Source organism: Papaver somniferum, chromosome 2, assembly GCF_003573695.1.
Source record: "Papaver somniferum cultivar HN1 chromosome 2, ASM357369v1, whole genome shotgun sequence".
Lineage (NCBI taxonomy): Eukaryota > Viridiplantae > Streptophyta > Magnoliopsida > Ranunculales > Papaveraceae > Papaver > Papaver somniferum.
In genome coordinates this window covers 211,428,401-211,449,239 of record NC_039359.1, presented here as the reverse complement: position 1 = coordinate 211,449,239, position 20,839 = coordinate 211,428,401, and the positions used below count along the sequence as shown (strand labels likewise).

Sequence of the window (20,839 nt, the reverse complement as noted above, 5' to 3'; positions counted from 1 at the left end):
GCCTCGTCCCATCGCTTAAGATTTTTATTATTTCTGTGATGTGCATCGAGCATCTTTTTCTTTTAACCATTTTTTTGATTTGATATGATGTGGCCTAGCTTCGCCACGTCTATGATGCATACTTAGGATTTTTTATATGGTACTTACGCATCGAGTTCTAGGATAATCTAGAAAGATTATGGGCCTTGTCTTGGACTCACATATTTCTTCCCAAATTCAATATAGATCCCTTAAGATACATAACCAAACTCTAATATATCTTCCCAACAAAACTTGTATATAAAATAACTTTCATATAAATGTGTTAATATTACACCAAACTTTCAAATTTTCTTCGATGAGTCACTTACTTCAGATTAATTAACTTGAATCCATGAGATTAGTACTTGTTTGGTTGTTCTTAACTTAGAAGAACATTTCACCAGTTGAGAGCGTCAAAGACTGATTAAATTTAATTCAATATTTCACCAGTTTACTGTTTCCCCTATAAACTGAAAGTGGAATCTAAAACAACAAAGGTAGAAAAGAAAATTAAACCGGTAACCATACTAAAAAACGATATAAACAGAAAGACAGGTAACCGTACCCAAAAACAATTAACAATATAAACAGAAAGACAGGACACCTTACGAAGATCACCAATGACACTTGTGTAACATAAGTATGAAAAGAAACTGGAATCTTGTTTGTACTCTTTATACATCCAACTCCACCCATATCTTATTACTTACTGATTCCTCTCTGCAAAATCAGAAGTAAGGATACAGTGTGCGTCAGTTCTTAATCTCATCTACAAAATAAAGTTTCTTATATTTCTTCTTCTCACTATGACTGTAGCAATTAAGAACAAAGAGAACGTAAAAGAAAGGAAAAAGCATAGGTATTGTAAGCGAACAATGAAGTCATAAAGAAAAAATGCAACCCTTTCCACAGATTGCATTAAGCACTGGAAAACTAAGATATAACTCAGGCTCTAAGTAAATTGTTGTACCACAGCCAGCTTACTCAAATTCCTACAACTAAGTAAAGTTTCATATTTCAATTGAACAATTATGTTCCTAGATGCCGCAATCTGCACGATTAAATATCTCTCAATTAAGCAGACATGGTATCTTAGGATGAAGCAATCCATCTCTTTCTCCATGAGCATTAATACAAACTGACTTAACAGTTTCTCCCCATTTTCAGGCGATAATCGTATGGTATTAAACGTAAGGTCAGTGCAACGAATAGCTGGACTGCAGTTTACAACCAATGATGCTTGTGTAGCTGATGTTCCAGTGAAATGCTCGTATGTCACATTCTTAATTCGAACAGTGGTTTTCAGAAGAAAGGAGAGTCAAATAAGAATCATAAGAAGTTTCTACTGCATTCTGCTGTGGTTTTTGCATCTAATATGTAAACTTGACGTCTTTCAATGGACATGAAGAAACATTTCATTACTTGAGGCGCGCAGGCACCTGCCACTACGTAGTAATATTGATCAGTGATTATAGGGTTGGAAACAGTATCAACATTGAGATTCTTAAAGTACCAATCCTTTTTGCATATTGTGAAAAACAAAAACTACCATCAGTGACTGTACTCAACACAATTATTATGGTTATGATAATTCATGGAGTTTTGTGAGCCTACTAGATATGTCTTGATCCGTATTCCGTTATCTGAACACTCGAGATCGAAATAACAAACGAATGGCTATTTAATGCTTTGGTCGTGGGTCCACCGACGCGTGGACCGAGCTAAAGCTCAAGGATGAGGACAATATCAAAGTAGTAAGATATTAGGTACCTGAACATAGAAAGTAGACCATAAATGTGAATTGCCGGGCATTTCATCCCAAAAAATAAGCTCAAGTTCCTTCTCTCTAGTCACAAACATCAACCACCTGTTTGAGACTACATTTTGCTCTCGCTTCGATGTTTCTCACACCAACATCGTTGTATTTGATAATTTGAAGGCTTAGGATTCGGTCTCAACCTCTCGACCATGTTTAGAAATGTTGTGCTAGAAAGAAGTACTTCAACATGTTCCTATAACCAAATGAGAAAAATTCCTACAAATTTTGCTAACATGTTTAGCGAGTAAAGTCTTAGTTGCTTACTTGTGGATTACTGATGAAATTATTGTGCATTTCAAAACCATTGGGACTAAACCTCCTAATATCATCTTCCCTATAGAGACCATTCAATATCCATTCTATGAATTAGCCCAGCAGATAAATCCAAAATCATGTTCAATACATAAATCCAGAATGTACGCAGATAAATACAATAAGAAAAGTTAGAACATAAAAAATGATGAAACAATGTCATCTGATGTTACCACAGTTGAGTTGAGTGTGTTCTCCTCAAACCCTTGGAAGACTCAAAATAACGTTACACTTAACTACAACTGATGGCAGTGTCGGGATAGACTTCTTGCTTGCCTTGACCAAATCTCTGCACAACTGAAACTGACATGTCCTAACCCAACTCTTACAGCACCTGTTTATCTTCATTTTCCTGTCTACAGTTTCTAATTGAGTCCTAGCTTCCTTGTCTTAGTTTCGAGAACCCATATAGAATCAGCACAAATACTCTGATTCAATTCACAAAACTCTAATCAAATTTCTTTCTAACCCTGTAATCAAATTTGCTGCCTTCAACCAGCACCTGTTTTTCTTTCTACCCCTTACTAATTTCTACCCCTTACTAATCAAATTTTTAATTCAATTCACAAAAACTCTAACTAAAGATTTCAATTTCCAAAAGAAACTAACATTAAATCCTCTACAATTCTATATTCCTCAATTAAGAACAAACCCATCAGTAATTACTCAGTTTATATTTCAATTTCACATATACTTAAGAGTCAATCGAAAAACCCTAATTTATGTATAAAACAATTTTCATAGCCATTTGACATAGGAAACGACAATTAAATTATTTTCTGTAACTTGTTCATATTAGAGTACTTCTTTTGATCTAATCATCTTATTGTTTTTGCAAAATTAATTGCCCAACAAAAAAAAAAATACTTCTGAAACACCTGCTAAGCAAACAACAAATGAAAATCAGCCTGAACAATTTAAAGAAGTCTAGAGAGTATAATCAATCTGCCTACATCAAGTTAAAACTCAATCTGATTTTTAAAAAAATTACAGATTTAACAATCTAGGGTTTCCCCATGTTTACCTTGTTCTTCCTTTCCTCTGCGTCGTCTTTGTAATCCAGATTATACACCCAGATTTGCATTTTATGTTGCATTCGAATCAACCATACAAACTCACATAATCACTATCACTCGATTTGCTCTTTCTATGATCTCAAATCCTTCATTTATCTTTCGATTATCAATTGCAGGTGAAGAGAAGAAGAAGAGATAAGGAGGAGAAGAATAATAAAGAACGAAGAGTATGAAAATCGAGAGGAGAGAGATAGTCGGCAGATGTAAGTATTGTCCACTCCAACGACGTTAATTAATGGTGTTATTAACTGCCGGTTAAGTACATGGTGTTGTCTACCCACCTTTATCTTAATGGTGTTACTAACTGCCGGTTAAGTACATGGTATAAATAGAGTGTTATTCAAATTTTAATGCTCTCACCAATAGAATCCTGCCACTTGTCCTCTCCAGAATTGCTATAGTTCAAAGCTTTTATCTAATTTAATTTGAGAGAGGTGTCACACTCACCGTGCGACGTGGGAGCTCACATGACTTAATGTTTTAAAGTAGGGGAAATTGTATTTGGCTTTGACTGCACATTGACCGGTATTTGGTAGAAATTCTCCCTGTATCCATTCTTTCCCTCCTAATAACAGGAGTCAAATGAAAAAAACATGTCGCGAACAAATCAAATTGGGTCTTATGTAGCATGGGGTTTAACTATTATTTTCGGGTGGGATAATTGTTTTTGTTTAGGCCTTTATCATGGCCCAAAGCAAAAATTTTGCAAGTTTTAGGTGGGATAAACTCCCCTTTCGTCGCTCCAAACTCAAGATAAGTTGAGTTTATATACACAAGATGAACATTGAACATGGCACATCGAATATAGCGTTCGGATTGTAGCATACTATATATTGTGGAACGCCAGTTGCCAAGATTCCAGTCCAAACTTTATACTGGAGTCTGCTTTAAATCAGAAATCCATAGGCTTATTATGTTATGCAACTTAATAGCCCATCTTCATGTTAAGCAACCTAGTAGCCCATCTACATCAACTCTGTGACTGAGTGGCTTTATGTAAGGTGGGGGTATGGACCCGTTTTCACCTCGTCCTCATCCTCATCCGCGTACAATCCAATTCATTACTGATTTCAAATTTGGTATTCGTATCTAATCCAGCATCCAATAGATGCACAAACAGACGGATTGGATGTAATAATTTGATGGATTTATTTTATACATAATATTTTAAAATTAAAAAGAAAACTAATAAAATTGACTTGAATACAATGATCAACCAAGAAAAAAGAAGAATAAAAAGTTAAATTTGCATCTCAATCTCAAACCCTAAGTATTTGATGGAAGAAAATCTCAAAAAGATAAGTTTGTTATATGGTGAAGTATTAATAATATTGAAGTATTAAAAAATAAGTTTGTTGCATGGTGAAGTATAAAAAATAAGTTTGTTATATGGTGAAGTATTAAAAATAGCTTACACTTTGTGTATACTCTGGCTTTCTATTATTAACTGTCACCAACTGTAAAAAACCTCTTTTCTATGGACACGTGTTTGTCTTCTGATGGTTAATATTCTTGTGGTTATGATTGGCTCTCAGGATAGTATATTATTTCCTATTAGATGCATTTACTATGTAAGATTGTTTTTCTGTTTAATGAGAAGAACTGTTATGTTATCTTGGTATCAGAGCCGAGAAATTAATTTCTCAGGGGTTTTTCGATCCATTTTTCCTTCGTTAATGGAATATTCTTGAGCTCAAATTTTTTTTCCTCGAGTGATATCTGTTTTTTTCTTGTATCTGTTGTTCTTCACTCTATCTTACTGAAGACCTCACTGGATCTTTTGATTTCTTGATTTTCTTGATCTCTTCTCATCTCAGAACTACTTTTTTCTTCAATTATTTACTCTCGTTATCACAGAAAACCGTTCAATTTCAAAGGTACCTCTAAATTATCTAACTGGTATTGTTAATTTCAAATTAAAGGAGGATGATTTTCTTACCTGGATGGCTGTCAATCTTGCCCTACTAAACAAATTTAGGGTTGTTAATTATGTTACTGGTGAACGACAATTTCCTGAACAATATACGTCTCGAAATCATGCTAATAACCAAATCGTCAGTCATGCTTATACTTTGTGGCAAGATGAAGATTCAACAATCATTCTATGGCTTAATTCAACTATGTCTGAGTCAGTTCTTCCTATTTCACTGGTGCAACTACTTCTTATGAACTATGGCACAACATTGAATCAAGATTCTCTCAGGTATCTGCTACACACATTATTCAACTTCGCACAAAATTGCAGTCAATTAAATTAGGTAATGATTTTATTACTACATATCTGAATGAGACCAAGAAAGTTGCTGATGCTCTAGTTGTTGTTGTTTCCATAGTTAGTGATAGTGTAATTGTAGTTAATACTCTATATGGACTGAGCTCTTCATTTGATGCTTTCGCTACTTCTATTCGAATTCGTTTTCTTTCGGTTACCATTGTTGACTTGGACAATCTCCTTCTTAGTGAAGATATTGTTCTTAAGTCCATATCTAAGTCAATTTTAGATGATTATGAAAATAAGGCTTTTCTGGCCTCTAGAGGGTACAATAATCAAAGTAACTATCGTGGATATCCTATAAGAGGTACTAATAATCATCACTTTAGAGGTAGAAAATCCTATCAACCACCAGTTCAGCAAGGATTTTATAATCCACCAGTTAGATCTCTAGCGTTTATGTCAGCACCATCTCCTCCTTCTATTACTTCCGGTGACATCATCATATGTCAGATTTGTGGCAAAGCTGGCCATCTAGCAAGTGAATGTTCCCACAGATTCAACTTTGCTTTTCAAGGACGAGCACCTCCTCAGAATCTACATGCAATTCTATCTACCGCCAACATTTTTGGTGAAAATTCGTGGTATGCTGACAGTGGAGCTACTCATAATGTTGTTACTGACACCTCCTACCTTGATGATTACACCTCCTATGATGGCTATGAATACATTCATAATGCAGATAGTGAAGGTATGAATATCTCCTTTGTTGGTTCTGTATCTTTTCCAACTGATAATAGACATTTACCTTACAAAATGTTCTTCTTTCCCAAAGCCTCAAATAACCTCTTATATGTTCATCAGTTTACATCTCAAAATAGTTTCTCTATAACATTTTCTCCTTATGACTACACTGTTCAGGATCTTCACTCTGTGAAGATTCTGCTGCAGGGACGTCATGTCAATAGCCTATACCCAATAAAACTTCAAAAAAACACCTCCACCACCACTCAAGGATCTATATCTAAATAAAGATTCAAATTCTGTTTGGAATCATAGACTAGCACATCCATCCTTTCAAACTCCTCAACGAGTATGCCATTTTCTTGATAATTATGTAATAAAAAAACCAAATTTCTGTGAGTGTTGTTTGATAGGAAGATCTCATAAACTTTATTTTTTCTGTTTTTACTCATTGTACCTCAAAACCACTAAAACTTTTACATATGGATCTTTGGGGTCCTTCCCCTGTTATGTCCCGCAGTGGTTTCTTGTACTATGTCAACATAGTGGATGATTTTTCTTAATTTTGTTGGTTATTTCCTCTAACTGCCAAGTCTGACTTTAAGACTGTCTTTTTCAAGTTTAAAACTCAAATTGAAAATCAATGTGGTGCTAAATAATTACTATCAGATCATATGGGGGTGGTGAATTCATTAACACTAAGTTAGCTTCATTTACAACTACTCATGGTATTCAACATGAGTTTACCTGTTCATACACCTCAGAACAAAATGGAGTTATTGAAGCTAAACATAGACATCTTCTTGACATTGGCAGAACCTTTCTTATCAAAGCTGGTTTACCTGATTCTTTTTGGGTTGAAGCATTTATGAAAACTAATTTTACCATCAACAGACTACCAGATAGAAGTCTTAACTTCATTTCTCCTTTTAAAAGGTTGTTTCATAAGAGTCTATACTACACATTTCTCACAAGCTTGGTTGTGTTTGTTACCATGGCTAAGACCATATTTATCTTCTAAATTTTCTCCTAGAAGCTCTCCTTGTGTCTTTCTAGGCTATGGTACTCAACAAAAGGGATATAGGTACCTAAAGCCTCTTACTGGCAGAGTTTATGTATCTAGACATTTTACATTCAATGAAGAGTTGTTTCCTTACACAACTATCATGTCTACTTCATTCACTCCTTCAACTCTCAGTTATGAGTCATTTTGCAATGGTGATCACTCTGGCACTCCTCCACTGCATGTTACTTCTGATGTTTCTACTATTTCAGATTCTGCAGCTGTTGTTCAAGGTGAATCTGTGTTTTCTTCTCAGCATGATCTTTTGCCGGTTGCTCAGGAAGACTCACTGCTTATTTCTTCACCTACTTCAGTTGCTTCTATTCAGACTGATTCTTCTCAGGATGATTCTTTAGCTGTTGTTCAGAATGCTCATCCTATGCAAACAAGGAGAAAATCTGGTATCTCTAAACCTAAAATGTACTTTACTACAAATCATCCTCTACCTAAAGGTTATCTAAGTTCCACAGTTCCCATTTGAAAAAGTGGGGGTCTAACAACCACACCCAATATTTCTCTTAGCAATCTGTATATACCAACTCCAGTATACTTTTAAGAGAATCAACTACACAGTCATACTAAATATTATTAAAAATATATCAAAGAGTTATATCTCACTTTCTCGATTCAATACTTACCCAAGCAAATAGAAATCTGCGGGTCTAATTGAATACAAGAAGAATCACTTGAACGGTACCAAAGACCAATGTTCAAGGATCAATCAATTTCAATCAACAACCAAAGGTTGGATTTCCCAATTGATCAATTCAACGCACAACCTTGTGATATTTCAATTATATAACAAAATATAATGCGGAAAAGAAATAACATAGACACCAGAAGTTTTATTAACGAGGAAACTGCAAATGCAGAAAAACCCCGGGACGTAGTCCAGATTGAACATACACTGTATTATGCCGCTACAGACACTAGCCTACTACAAACTAACTTCGGTCTGGACTGTAGATGAACCCAAATCAATCTCACATTGATCCAAGGTACAGTTGCGCTCCTTACGTCGCTGATCCCAACAGGATACAACGCACTTGATTCCCTTAGCTGATCTCACCCACAAATAAGAGTTTCTACGACCCAAAGTCGAAGACTTTAATAAAAAAATCTGTATCACACAGAAAAATCTACGGTAATAGATAAATCTGTCTCCCACAGAAATACCTACGAGTTTTTTGTTCCATCTTTTGATAAATCAAGGTGAACAGGAACCAATTGATAACCTGGACTTATATTCCCGAAGAACATCCTAGAATTATCAATCACCTCACAATAATCTTAATCGAATAGCGAAAGAAGATATTGCGGAATCATAAACGATGAGACGAAGGTGTTTGTGACTTCTTTTATATCTTGCCTATCGGAGAAATCAATCTCAAGATAATCTTACGATTGTACTCAAATACAATAAAAACAACAATATCAGATCACCCAACTACAAAGAAAATAGTTGGGTGTGGCTTCACAATCCCAATGAAGGCTTCAAGTCGTTAACCTACAGGGTCTCGAGAAGAAACCTAAGGTTAAAGGAGAATCGACTCTAGCTAATACAACTAGTATCACACAGGAGGTGTGGAGATTAGGTTTCCCAGTTGCTAGAGTTCTTCTTTATATAGACTTTCATATCAGGGTTTGCAATCAATGTTATATTAGTAACAAAACATTCAATATTCACCGTTAGATGAAAACCTGATTACATTCAAGCTAATATCTTTCAACCGTTAGATCGAACTTAGCTTGTTACACACAAATGAAATGCACGTTTATTTAGGTTTGTGTAACCGTACCCAAACATGTACACTTAGTTGGTTAAATAGTAGTTAACCAAATGGTTATCCATATGAGCACTTTCATATCAATCATATTCTTCTTTACCACAAGTAGTTCAAATGACTCAAATAAACTAGTTAGAGAGTTGTTCAATTGCTTAGATCTTATAGAAGTATACAAGACACAATCAAAGAAAAAACCATTTGATTCACTCGAACCAATGCATGAACTTTATAGCCACGGTTTACAATTATGGATTCCTTTGTTTATATAAGTTTAAGTTCATGAATAACCGTTTTTAGAAAATAACTAACTTAAGTACGCATACTGGTATGCGGACTTAAGTACCCAGAATGAGTTTGTTTTTCAGTACACAAACTCTTGCAAAAATTCTTGGGACGTTAACTTCCAATGGTGCGTGTACTGGTACGCGGACTTTAGTTCCGGTTTTCCTGAGCAGCAAAGTACGCATACTTTGGTTCAAGGAATAAGGACTTACACACATATGTGTTACCACACAATGTTTATATCCTTCCAAGGTTACATATTCTAAAACCTCATTTCAATCATTGAAACATTCTTAGAGGACGTTATATAGTTGTTATTCACAAACCATTTTTCGTCAAAGCCATTTTCAAGTAATTGAAACTAATATGACTATCATCACTAATAAAGATGAACTTGGCCAAAGAGAAATCTTACCAACACATATTTCGAGAAATAGATAAGCGAGATAAACTCGGCTCAAAATAGCAAATATGTATAATCAAAGTCTATATAGCAATACGACTTTTGTCTCAAGATAGGAGATAGAGTAGATAGACTTTTGAGTGATAGATAAGTTCTAGTCTCCACATACCTTTTAGTCGATGAAGTTCCACAAGTTCCGGAACGGGGCAAGTAAATATAATTCATAAAAGTTGATCAATAAGCACAGAGCTAATTCACTAACTCGTTGATCCCAAACGTCCAATTTGGTGCAACACAATGTAAAAAATAAAAAACCCAATCTCATAAAAACCCGCACTAAACAAACTAAAATTTCAATCCCGAAAATAAAATTGAAAGATGAATAAGTCTAGGGTGTGTTGTAGTCGAACAATAGAATTGTTATTCAACCTAGAGTTTCTCTTTAGCTTAACAGGCCCTTTTGAATCACAAAAGAGATATACTTTCTGGTCATGAGGGTGATTAGAAAGTTTCGTCTTAACAACCTCGTTTGGAGATTTCTGCCTTCCACGTGATGTGGAACAATCTTGATTAAAGGAGGTGACTGACACATCTTTTCCAATAGGAAGGGATTCTGGTTTTACTTCTAGAACTGGAACTCTTTCAGTTGTGGTAGAAGTACATGGTATATTAGACTGCTTAGAGCATCCTTGAATTGAGAGTTTACTCAAGATATGTTCAATTTCCAAAGCATCCTTTTTGAGGCTCGCCTCGAGTAACATACATGAAGACTGGTCTTCAATATTTTCTTTGGATTTACAGTCTCTTATTACACCAAGAAGAACATTGACATGATTTTTCGACTGATTAAATCTATCAGCTTGGTTCTAACAAGATTTAGAATCAGTTCACTCTCTTCAGCTGTTTTCCTTTCATTAATAGAGATAGACTCGTTTGAAGGGTAATCGGAATAACACACGTCAGTGTCTGTCTATCTCGTTCGAACACTAGGTTCGTCTATATTTGAGATTGACGAATCTTTCCCTTTAGTAGATACAGTCGATACAGAACTTTTATTTCTGGTGATGTGTTTATCAAGGATAATACTCTTGTCCACAGATTCAGATCGCTACAAACAAAGACTTTTAAGGTATTTAAGCGTGTTTTCCTGCTCTGATACCAATTGAAAAAGCGGGGGTCTAACAACCACACCCAATATTTCTCTTAGCAATCTGTATGGACTAACTCCAATATACGTTTAAGAAAATCAACTTGACAGTCAGACTCAATCTTATTAAAAATATATCAAAGAGTTATATCTCACTTTCTCGATTAAATACTTACTCAAAAAAAATGGAAATCTGCAAGTTTAATTGAATACAAGAGAAATCACTTGAATGGTACCAAAGACCAATGTTCAACGATCAATCAATTTCAATCAACAACCAAAGGTTGGATTTCCCAATTGATCAATTCAATACACAACCTGTGATATTTCAATTATATAACAAAATATAATGTGGAAAAGAAATAATACAGACACCAGAAGTTTTGTTAACGAGGAAACCGCAAATGTAGAAAAATCCCGGGACCTAGTCCAGATTGAACACACATTGTATTAAGCCTCTACAAACACTAGCCTACTACAAACTAACTTCGGTTGGACTTTAGTTGAACCCCAATCAATCTTACACTGATCCAAGGTACAGTTGCGCTCCTTACGTGTTTGATCCCAACATGATACTATGCACTTGATTCCCTTAGCTGATCTCACCCACATCTAAGAGTTGCTACGACCCAAAGTCGAAGACTTTAATAAACAAATATGTATCACACAAAAAAGTCTACGGTAATAGATAAATCCGTCTCCCACAGAAATACCTACGATTTTTTTGTTCCGTGTTTTGATAAATCAAGGTGAAGAGGAACAAATTGATATCCCGGACTTATATTCCCGAAAAACAGCCTAGAATTATCAATCACCTAACAATAATCTTAATCGACTAGCGAAAGAAGATATTGCGGAATCACAAACGATGCGACGAAGGTGTTTGTGACTTCTTTTATATCTTGCCTATCGGAGAAATCAATATCAAGCCAATCTTACGATTTTACTCAAATACGATAGAAACAGCAAGATCAGATCATGCAACTACAGAGAAAATAGTTGGGTATGGCTTCACAATCCTAATGAAGTCTTCAAGTCGTTAACCTACAGGGTCTCGAGAAGAAACCTAAGGTTCAAGGATAATCGACTCTAGCTAATATAACTAGTATCTCACAGGAGGTGTGGGTATTAGGTTTCCCATTTGCTAGAGTTCTCCTTTATATAGACTTTCAAATCAGGGTTTGCAATCAATGTTATATTAGTAACAAAGCATTCATTATTCACCGTTAGATGAAAAACTGATTAGATTCAAGCTAATATATTTCAACCATTAGATCGAACTTAGCTTGTTATACACAAATGAAATGCACGTTTATTTAGGTTTGTGTAACCAGACCCAAGAATTTACACTTAGTTAGTTCAACAGTAGTTAACCAAATGGTTAGCCATATGAGCACTTTCATATCAACCATATTCTTCTTTACCACAAGTAGTTCAAATGACTCAAATTAACTAGTTAGAGAGTTGTTCAATTGCTTAAATCTTATAGAAGTATTTTTTTTTTGTAAGTTAAGTGCATTCCAAAAGAACTAACTTAGGGAGTCAGTAACCCTTACATTTCCGAGAGTAGAGCCATCAAATGTTGAGTTATTGGAAACCACTCTAACATTTGATTTATCTACTTCTAAAGCAGATAGAATACAAGAAGGGGGAACAGTCTCCCAATTAAGAACATTGCTAAAAGATTTGGCTTCCTTTTCCAATATATCTGCCACATTGTTTGTTGTTCTTGGAGCAAAATTAAAACCCAAAAAACTTTGACAGGAATTGTAAATGTTTTTAACTTCATCCAAAATAGACTTATTCTGCCATTCCAATTGAGATTCTCTTCCATTCAGGTAATCGAAGAGATTTTTGCAGTCGCCTTATACTGAGAAGTTTGACAGTCCTTCCTCAGCTGCCCATTGCGCTCTATGAAGTAGTCCTAAGGCTTCCACTTCTTCATAGGTAGAGGCTGTGAATGGTCCTGATCTTATAGAAGTATACAAGACACAATCGAAGCAAAAACGATTTAATTCACTCGAATCAATTCATGAACTTTATAGCCACTGTTTGCAATTATGCATTCCTTAGTTTTATATAAGTTTAAGTTCACGAATAACCGTTTTTAGAAAATAACCAACTTAAGTACGCACACTGGTACGCGGACTGAAGTACCCAGAATGAGTTTGTTTTGCAATTCACAAACTCCAGCCGAAATTCTCGGGACGTGAACTTCCGATGGTGCGCGTACTGGTATGCGTACTTTATTTCCGGTTTTCTTGAGCAGCAAGTACGCATACTGATAGAAGCATTTATGTGTCTAATATAGCCCAATTGTATATTGTGTTAGTACCCATTTTTGTACTTATTATGGCTTTTTATGTCCCTGTAGGTATTTCTGGAGAAATAAGCTTTTGCGGCGAAATTGGCTAAAAAAGTGGTTTTTGCGCTCGTGGGAGAAAATTACTATACGAACTGTCACTTTGGATAAGGGGTAACCTAATTACTAAGGGGTGACCCATTTCCATACATCTGCTAAAGGGACACCGGAGCTGGATAGGGGGCATCTCTTCTTCACAAATTCAAAAGAAGAAAATTGGCGGGAAACTAGCTTTCACGCCTGGCAGTTTAGGATTCGGATTTTTGATGAGTTTTATGGTGATTAAATCACTGGAAATCATTGGGCTGGACTTGCTAGAGGATAACAGGCCTGATACAAGCGATTTAACCCAACCAATTGGGCTGGACAAGCCGGAAGAAGGGATCAAAACCCAAACAGAGTACGTGTTTTCTGTGAAGTTTTCAAATATATTTTTAGAGATTCTGGGAGAGTTTTACGTTGAAGTAAAGTGTATCTAGTCTTGTTCAAGTATTAGGATAAGTTTGGAGCGTAAGAAATTGCCAGAATACGCGTACAAAGCAACAGAAAAGAGATTTCTCTCTCAACTGCACGTGAAGAAAAAGAGAGACAAACTCGGATTTAATCGAGTTATTTGGACCCTGTTGTGTATATAAAGTCTGTTGAGAAGTGGTAGAAAGGGGGATCAATAGTTTGGGGTCGAGACAGAGCCAGGAGGAGCGAAGAACGGGAGCTGCAGGAAGGAGGAGTTCTGCTGCTGCTGCTGCCATTAAAGAGCACGAAGAACACGAAGAACAGACTCCAGAGGACAGTCGTTTATCAACAGTGACAACGACTTGCTTTCGTGGGTCTTAAAATAACAGTGCAAGCAGCAGCAACAATCTGTCGTTCTAAAACAGCAGCACAGTACTATCGTTCTTTTATGGACGGGTTTTGTGAGTCTCAGAACTATTATTTTTATAACTTTTGACTCTTTTAATCACACTTTGAGCTTTGAATTAATATGTTGAGTGTGTGATTGATATGAATAGCTAAACCCCAATACTGGGATGATGGAGGAAACCATTCTTTATGCATGAATAATTTTGTATTTAATTCTTTTATGACTATTTGCATTATTATGAATTGAATTATGATTTTTTCTTAATTATTTGTGATTTCATTTGATGGTTTATGCTTGGGACTAATCCTTTTGATAGGCCATGCTTAAGATTCACACTTAATATTTTTAAAATCTATTTTGGCAAATAAAGAGTCGATGTTTAGAAGCTATAACTGTTTAGAATAAATACATGAATCGCATGAGTATAAGAATTGGTGAAATCCTGAGTCCTAGTATCTCTTGATCCGTGACAATTTTTATATATTTTGTTTTTAAATCTATTCAAGTCCGAGCATCGAATCCGTATTTACCGCAATCTTAAATTACAACAAAATGGCGCCGCCGACGCGGACTTGTATATATTTGTTTTTAGGTTTAATTTTTTTTATTATTTTTTTATTTTTTCCTTTTTACGTTTCTTTTTGTGTCTTTGATTTACAGGTTCGAAGTGGAATACTAAGGACTTGGGAACAAAAAGCTTAAAGCTAAAAGCTAAAAGCTAAAAGAGAAGAAAAAAAGACATAATTTTTTTTAGGATTTAATTTTTATTATTATTATTATTTTTTTTTGTATATAGCTTTTATATTTATTTTTAGAATTTGTAAATAGGCTTTATTTTTCATAATTTTTGTAATTTTGGACTTTTTATTTGGACTTTATTCTGGACTTTGGACATTATTTTTAAAACCCTACGGAAGGGTTATAAATTAAAAAAAAAATTAAACAAACTGTTTGCAGGGAAGGACGACGATTACTATATCGTCTCGGCCCCTCGGGTTCGCACACGTCATAGGAGTCGTGGCCCGAGTCGACGACAACGGTTCATCGCCCGTCTGGTACGGGAGGTAAGTCCAATCGAAACACCCGCGAATCTCCTGCAAGCGGGTTACTGTCTGCCTTAAGGTGATAATTGTTTGAGGACGAACCGGACTGTCTTTTTTTTCCTAGTAAAGGGCAAGGCCTGGCCAAACAAGATAAGGACTCGGATTTCATCACCGTTTCCTTCTTGCCCGCCTTAGGAAAACGAAACCAAACGCGAACCTAAGCCTAAAATTTTGAATAGAACGAGACCAATAGGGTAACGAGCTTAATAGGAAACTCGTTCGAAAAATATTGGTTGCTCTTTAAGCACATTTCAAAGTTCATGATGGTTTCTGTGAGTTGAATGCGTGACTGCGCCGCCTTGTGATAGCGGTGAGGCCTTGGGTATCAAAGCTCCACTGAGCTTCCCTCGCCTCGATTCAACTTACATTAGCTCGGATTGATTCCAGAGGGGTGTGCTCAAATTGTAACGAATTCCTTTTCGAAGGAATAGAAGCTGGTCTAGAAAACAATCTAAGTGGAGCCATCATGCTTTTTGTTTGCTAGATTCTAGGTTTGATTTGGTCGAGTCGGACTTGTTTGTGATTGCGTAGAATTCCCCTGCAATTAAGAATGTCGAACTGGTATGATAGAAGCCAATACAATGAATATCGACCTGAATTTGAATATGGACATCATCAGTATTATGACCATAGTGAGAATAGTGACTGGGGACGCCAACCTTTTCAAGGTTATGGTTCATACCATGGTGAGCCCAATTACTATCCGCACGCGCATCAGTCATACGAGCAAGAAGATTATAATACTAGTTCTTCGTCTTTAGAGGATACAATCAAACTTTGAAAAGTAGTCCTTATTATGATCCTTCAGTTCCTATTCCTTCTCTAGAAGAGACTCTCAGGAATTTAGCTAGTCATCACGTCAGTTAGCTGAATCGACGTATAAATTAGATGAGGTGAATAATGTAGTTATGGACGAAAGAACTGCAACAACAACTGAATCTGTAGAAGATATCCTCAATAGATTAACTCAAAACTTAGATCCTACACTAAGGGAACTTTCTTTGGAAGAGACCCTTGAGAGGATAGCTGAGTCGACACGTAGACTTGAGTTAGAGACGAACGAAAGTATTGCTCGAAATAACTTGAATTGCCAATATAGTGTATCCAATAATACCCTTGAGAATGAAGATACTTTTTCACATAATCAAGATAACGAGGTTATAATTGGTAACACTACTTATTTAGATAAGGTTCAATCATCTTCGTACTATTATGATGATGAGGATAGTAGTGATGAAGAATCTGAAATGTAGGCATAGTAATCAGGAATCTAGTAATCCAATTGAGCTTTATAGTGATTATATTATTTCTACTTCAAATCCAAATAATTTTTATGATTATTCACCTATTCAAAAGGACGAGGATTTGATTAGGGATACCACCGTTTTAGACGATGTAGTTTTTTTTTGATTACGAAGCCGATAGTGGTTTAGAGGAACGGGTTCATTTCGAAAATACTGTTTTAGAGTCTAGCGACTTAGAAACAATAGTCTTGGAAGAAGAAGAGACCCGTAGAGATGAGTAAAGATGCACTACCTGATAATAACTTAGAAGAATCTCTTGAATATTTTAAGGACTCTGAAGATACGGAAATTCAAGAAAATTAGAGGTCTATCTAGAGAAACTGAAAACTCTAAGTTTGGGGGTGATTCACTTCCCTATGCCTTACTAGGGCCTTACCTTTAATCTCAGAAAGTCCCCACCTTAGGACTTGATATCTGTGCCTCAACCATCTTACAAGATTATCTTCATACACTTTTTCCTGAACCTAATGATGTCCAAAGAGAAGCTCAGTTGTTAGAAACCCATCCTCTGGTTGATGTGGTTTGCCCAGGCTATGATCCCCAGATTGACTTTGTTTTCCCACCAAATAGTTTTCTTCCAACTGTGGGAACGTTTAGATTTCAAATGTGTCACTTATTAAGTTCTAAGACTAAGCCTAAGTACTTTAGGAAATTAGAATCGACACATTTGCTTCAGAATGACCACTACTCTGACTGTGGTCAACTATGTAAGTCATACCTAATTGACTTAGAGGATCCTAAATTATTTAGGCTATTTTGTGATTCCAGGTTCTTATCTGAGTTTTTCCAGACTCTAGGACCTAATAATTTGGATCTTACCTATGAGGAAATGCATCCGAGGAAAATAGTCTATTTAGACCCCTTCATAGAACCTGAACCTGAACCGCAATTAGCGATAGTTATCCAGAAACTAGGTAAGGGCATGCCAGTATTGTACATTTTCTTGGTTTACTGCAGTTTCCTTTTGTCAGCTCTTTTTGGTTTTAAAGACCCACTGTTATTCCGGCTACTGTTATACGGTTCGAGTTGACTAAACCTTTTCTATGTCTGGCTGAAGACTTTAAACTTAGCACTTCTTGGGAGGTAACCCAATCTCATGCAACACGGTAATATCTTTCCTTATCTCTTTTGCTTCAAATGGTAACAGTTTCTCCTTGTTCATGCTTTTAATTTCATCTTTAGAACATTGAGGACAATGTTAGATTTAAGTTTGGGGGTATGGGAGAAACTTTTTTGCAGTATGAATAAATAAACTTCAGAGCTTAGAAATTTATGCCTATTTAGGATTGCACTAACTAGTCTAAGTGGATGGAAGCATTTTGATTGTAGGAGTTTGAGGAACCAATCTGATTAGATGGAAACATCTAAAGAGTCTATTCATAAAAGCACAGAGCTCAGGTGTTAGAAATAACATGATAGTTTCACCATATCTCGTTGAGTCCTTTTCACTTCTATTTTTATTTTATTTTGTTTTTAAACTATGTTTCTCTAAGTGATATGGGGCCCACGATTCAAGTTGTTACCAATGCTAGGGTGAATTAGAGTGATTGAGATACCATAAAAAAAAAAGTTGAAAAAGAAAAAAAAAGAAAAAAAAAATGAAAAAAAAAGAAATGGTAGTTACCAAAAAGTAGAAAAAAAAAAAAAAAAAAAAAAATTGAGACCAGACCATTTGACCAAAGGAATAAATTCAATAAAGTCGACCACTGGTACCCTTGTATATGCCAGTTGTGTTGACCTAGAGTTAGGTTATCGACCACTGGTACCCTTGTATATGCCAGTGTGTTGATATTAGTCAGACTGGTATCTCAATCCATTAGGATAGGTTCATTTTGGCGGAGGCCTTCAGACAGATATGGGAAACGTCGTTCACTTAGTAAACATCAAAACCATCTATGTTTTCTATATCCATCTTCTTGATCTATCCATGTGATTAGTTTTGACTCCGAATATGATGTCCATAGTGCAACTATCTGAGTAGAGCTCTGTCACTTTATATGAATTTTAGTATGCTTGAGTGCAAACTCGTGTACAGCAATTGGAATTTCGCATCAGGGTACTTCTTCCTGTAGTCAATAAGTATCCAACCAAGGAGATTCTTTAGTGCCTTCCAAGGTTCTGCGTAGATAGCTAAGGTCTGGGGTACAGGTTTTGTGGGTGTATCTCTGGTAAGCCCTCCCGAGACTATAACTCGGCCACTAGGGCCACCTAGGGGTTTAAAGGCTTATTGCATGCGCTAAATGCAATCGACGATGCCTGCGACAGTGAGTTAGGATTTTATTTTCTATTTGATTTGCTCGAGGACTAGCAAATAACATACTTTGGTTCAAGGAATAAGGACTTACACACGTATGTGTTACCACACAATGTTTATATCCTTCCAAGGTTATATATTCTAAACTCTCATTTCAATCATTGAAACATTCTTAAAGAACGTTATATAATTGTTATTCACAAACCATTTTTCGTCAAAGCCATTTTCAAGTAATTGAAACTAATATGACTTTCGTCACTAGTAAAGATGAACTTGGCCAAAGCGAAAGCTTACCAACAAATATTTAGAGAAATACATAAGCGAGATAAACTCGGCTCGAATAGCAAATGTGTATAATCAAAGTCTATATAGCAATACGACTTTTGTCTCACGATAGGAGATAGAGTAGATATACTTTTGAGTGATAAATAAGTTCAAGTCTCCACATACCTTTTAGTCGATGAAGTTCCAAAAGTCCCTTGAGTAGTTCTCATTTTTGTATGATGATCACCATGGAGTCTTGAGCTCAATTACACTTTCTATCCTAGTCTGAGACTTAGCTAATAGTAGACTAGAAATCAAGACTTATAGTTTTGATCACTAACATTAACAAACATGCTTGAGATAGCAACGCATGCGAGTTCGACCAAGCAGTGCTCTAACACCATTACACCAACCTGTTTTACTCAAGCTGTTAAGAATCCAAACTGGAAAGTTGCAATGGTTCAAGAACGTGATGCTCTCCTTACTAGTGGCACATGGACCAAAGTTCCTCCTTCTCCTGATCAGAATGTAATTGGATGCAAGTGGGTGTATAGAGTTAAACAAAATGCTGATGGTACCATTGACAAATTTAAGGCACGTTTGGTTGGTAAGGGTTTTCAACAACTTCCAGGTCTTGATTATAATGAAACCTTCAGTCTCGTTGCAAAACCTATAAATATAAGACTTATCCTCTCTCTGGCAGTTCACTTTAACTGGAATATTCAGCAGCTTGAAGTTAGTAACGCTTTTCTTCATCGATATCTTCAGGAAGAGGTTTATATGACTCAACCTCAAGGATTTGTTGATCCATGAACACCCTGACTATGTATGCAAACTTCACAAATCATTATATGGTCTTAAACAAGCCCCACATGCTTGGTATGAAAAGCTGCACAACATCATTCTTTCTCTTGTTTTCATGCTTTAGCTGCTGATCCTTTTTTGTTTGTTCAAAAGGTTGGTTCTTGACTCAGAATCGTTTTGATATATGTAGATGATACTTTTCTTACAGGCTCTTCGACTTCTTACTGTGAGGAACTCATATCTACTTTAGGCTGCTCTTTTCCACTTAAGAATCTTGTCCAACTTCGCTATTTTTTGGGTCTTGAAGTCAAACGCAATAATAGTGGGATTTTTATGTGTCAAACAAAGTATGCTTTGGATCTTCTGGACAAAACACAAATAGTGGGTGCTAAGTGATGTTCTTCTCCTTCTTCTACATCATCTAAACTTAGTGCTAATGATGAAGACCTCTTGGGTAATCCTACGTAATATAGATCCCTTGTAGGTGCTCTTCAGTATCTTACTTGGACACGTCCATAAATCAGCTTTGCAATTAATCAAGTATGACAGTTCATGCATCGACCTACTATTACTCATTTGATTGTTGCCAAGAGAATTTTATAATATGTTAAGGGTACTATTGAACATGGTCTGTTCTTCTCCACAGGATTGTCTACTTTACAGGGTTATAATGATGCGGAGTTTGGCTGGTTCTCCAGATGATAGACGTTCCACAAGTGGTTTTTGCATCTTTTTTGGTCACAATCCAATCTCCTGGTCAGCTAAGAAGCAATCCACTGTTGCGCATTATCATGCACTTGCTCAGACTGCAGCTAAGGTAGTGGGCTTATGTCAACTTTTATAAGATTTATATATTTTTCTTCCCACACCTCTTACTATCCATTGTGATAATACAAGCAGTCTAGCTCCTATTTATAATCTTGTTTTCCACAGCAAAATGAAGCATATGGCCATAAATTTTCATTTTATTCGTGAACTTGTTCAAGCCAAGGCTCTCTCTGTTGCATACATCTCCACCGT

General features: G+C 35.9%; 1 long non-coding RNA gene across 1 annotated transcript; it reads right to left on the bottom strand.

Moving 5' to 3' along the window:
- Positions 1-256: 256 nt before the first annotated feature.
- LOC113350434 lies at positions 257-3,395 on the bottom strand. The gene is made up of 2 exons (XR_003360842.1): positions 3,177-3,395; positions 257-741 (listed from the first exon to the last, which is right to left on the bottom strand). It is a non-coding gene; the product is annotated as an uncharacterized LOC113350434 (long non-coding RNA).
- Positions 3,396-20,839: the final 17,444 nt, after the last annotated feature.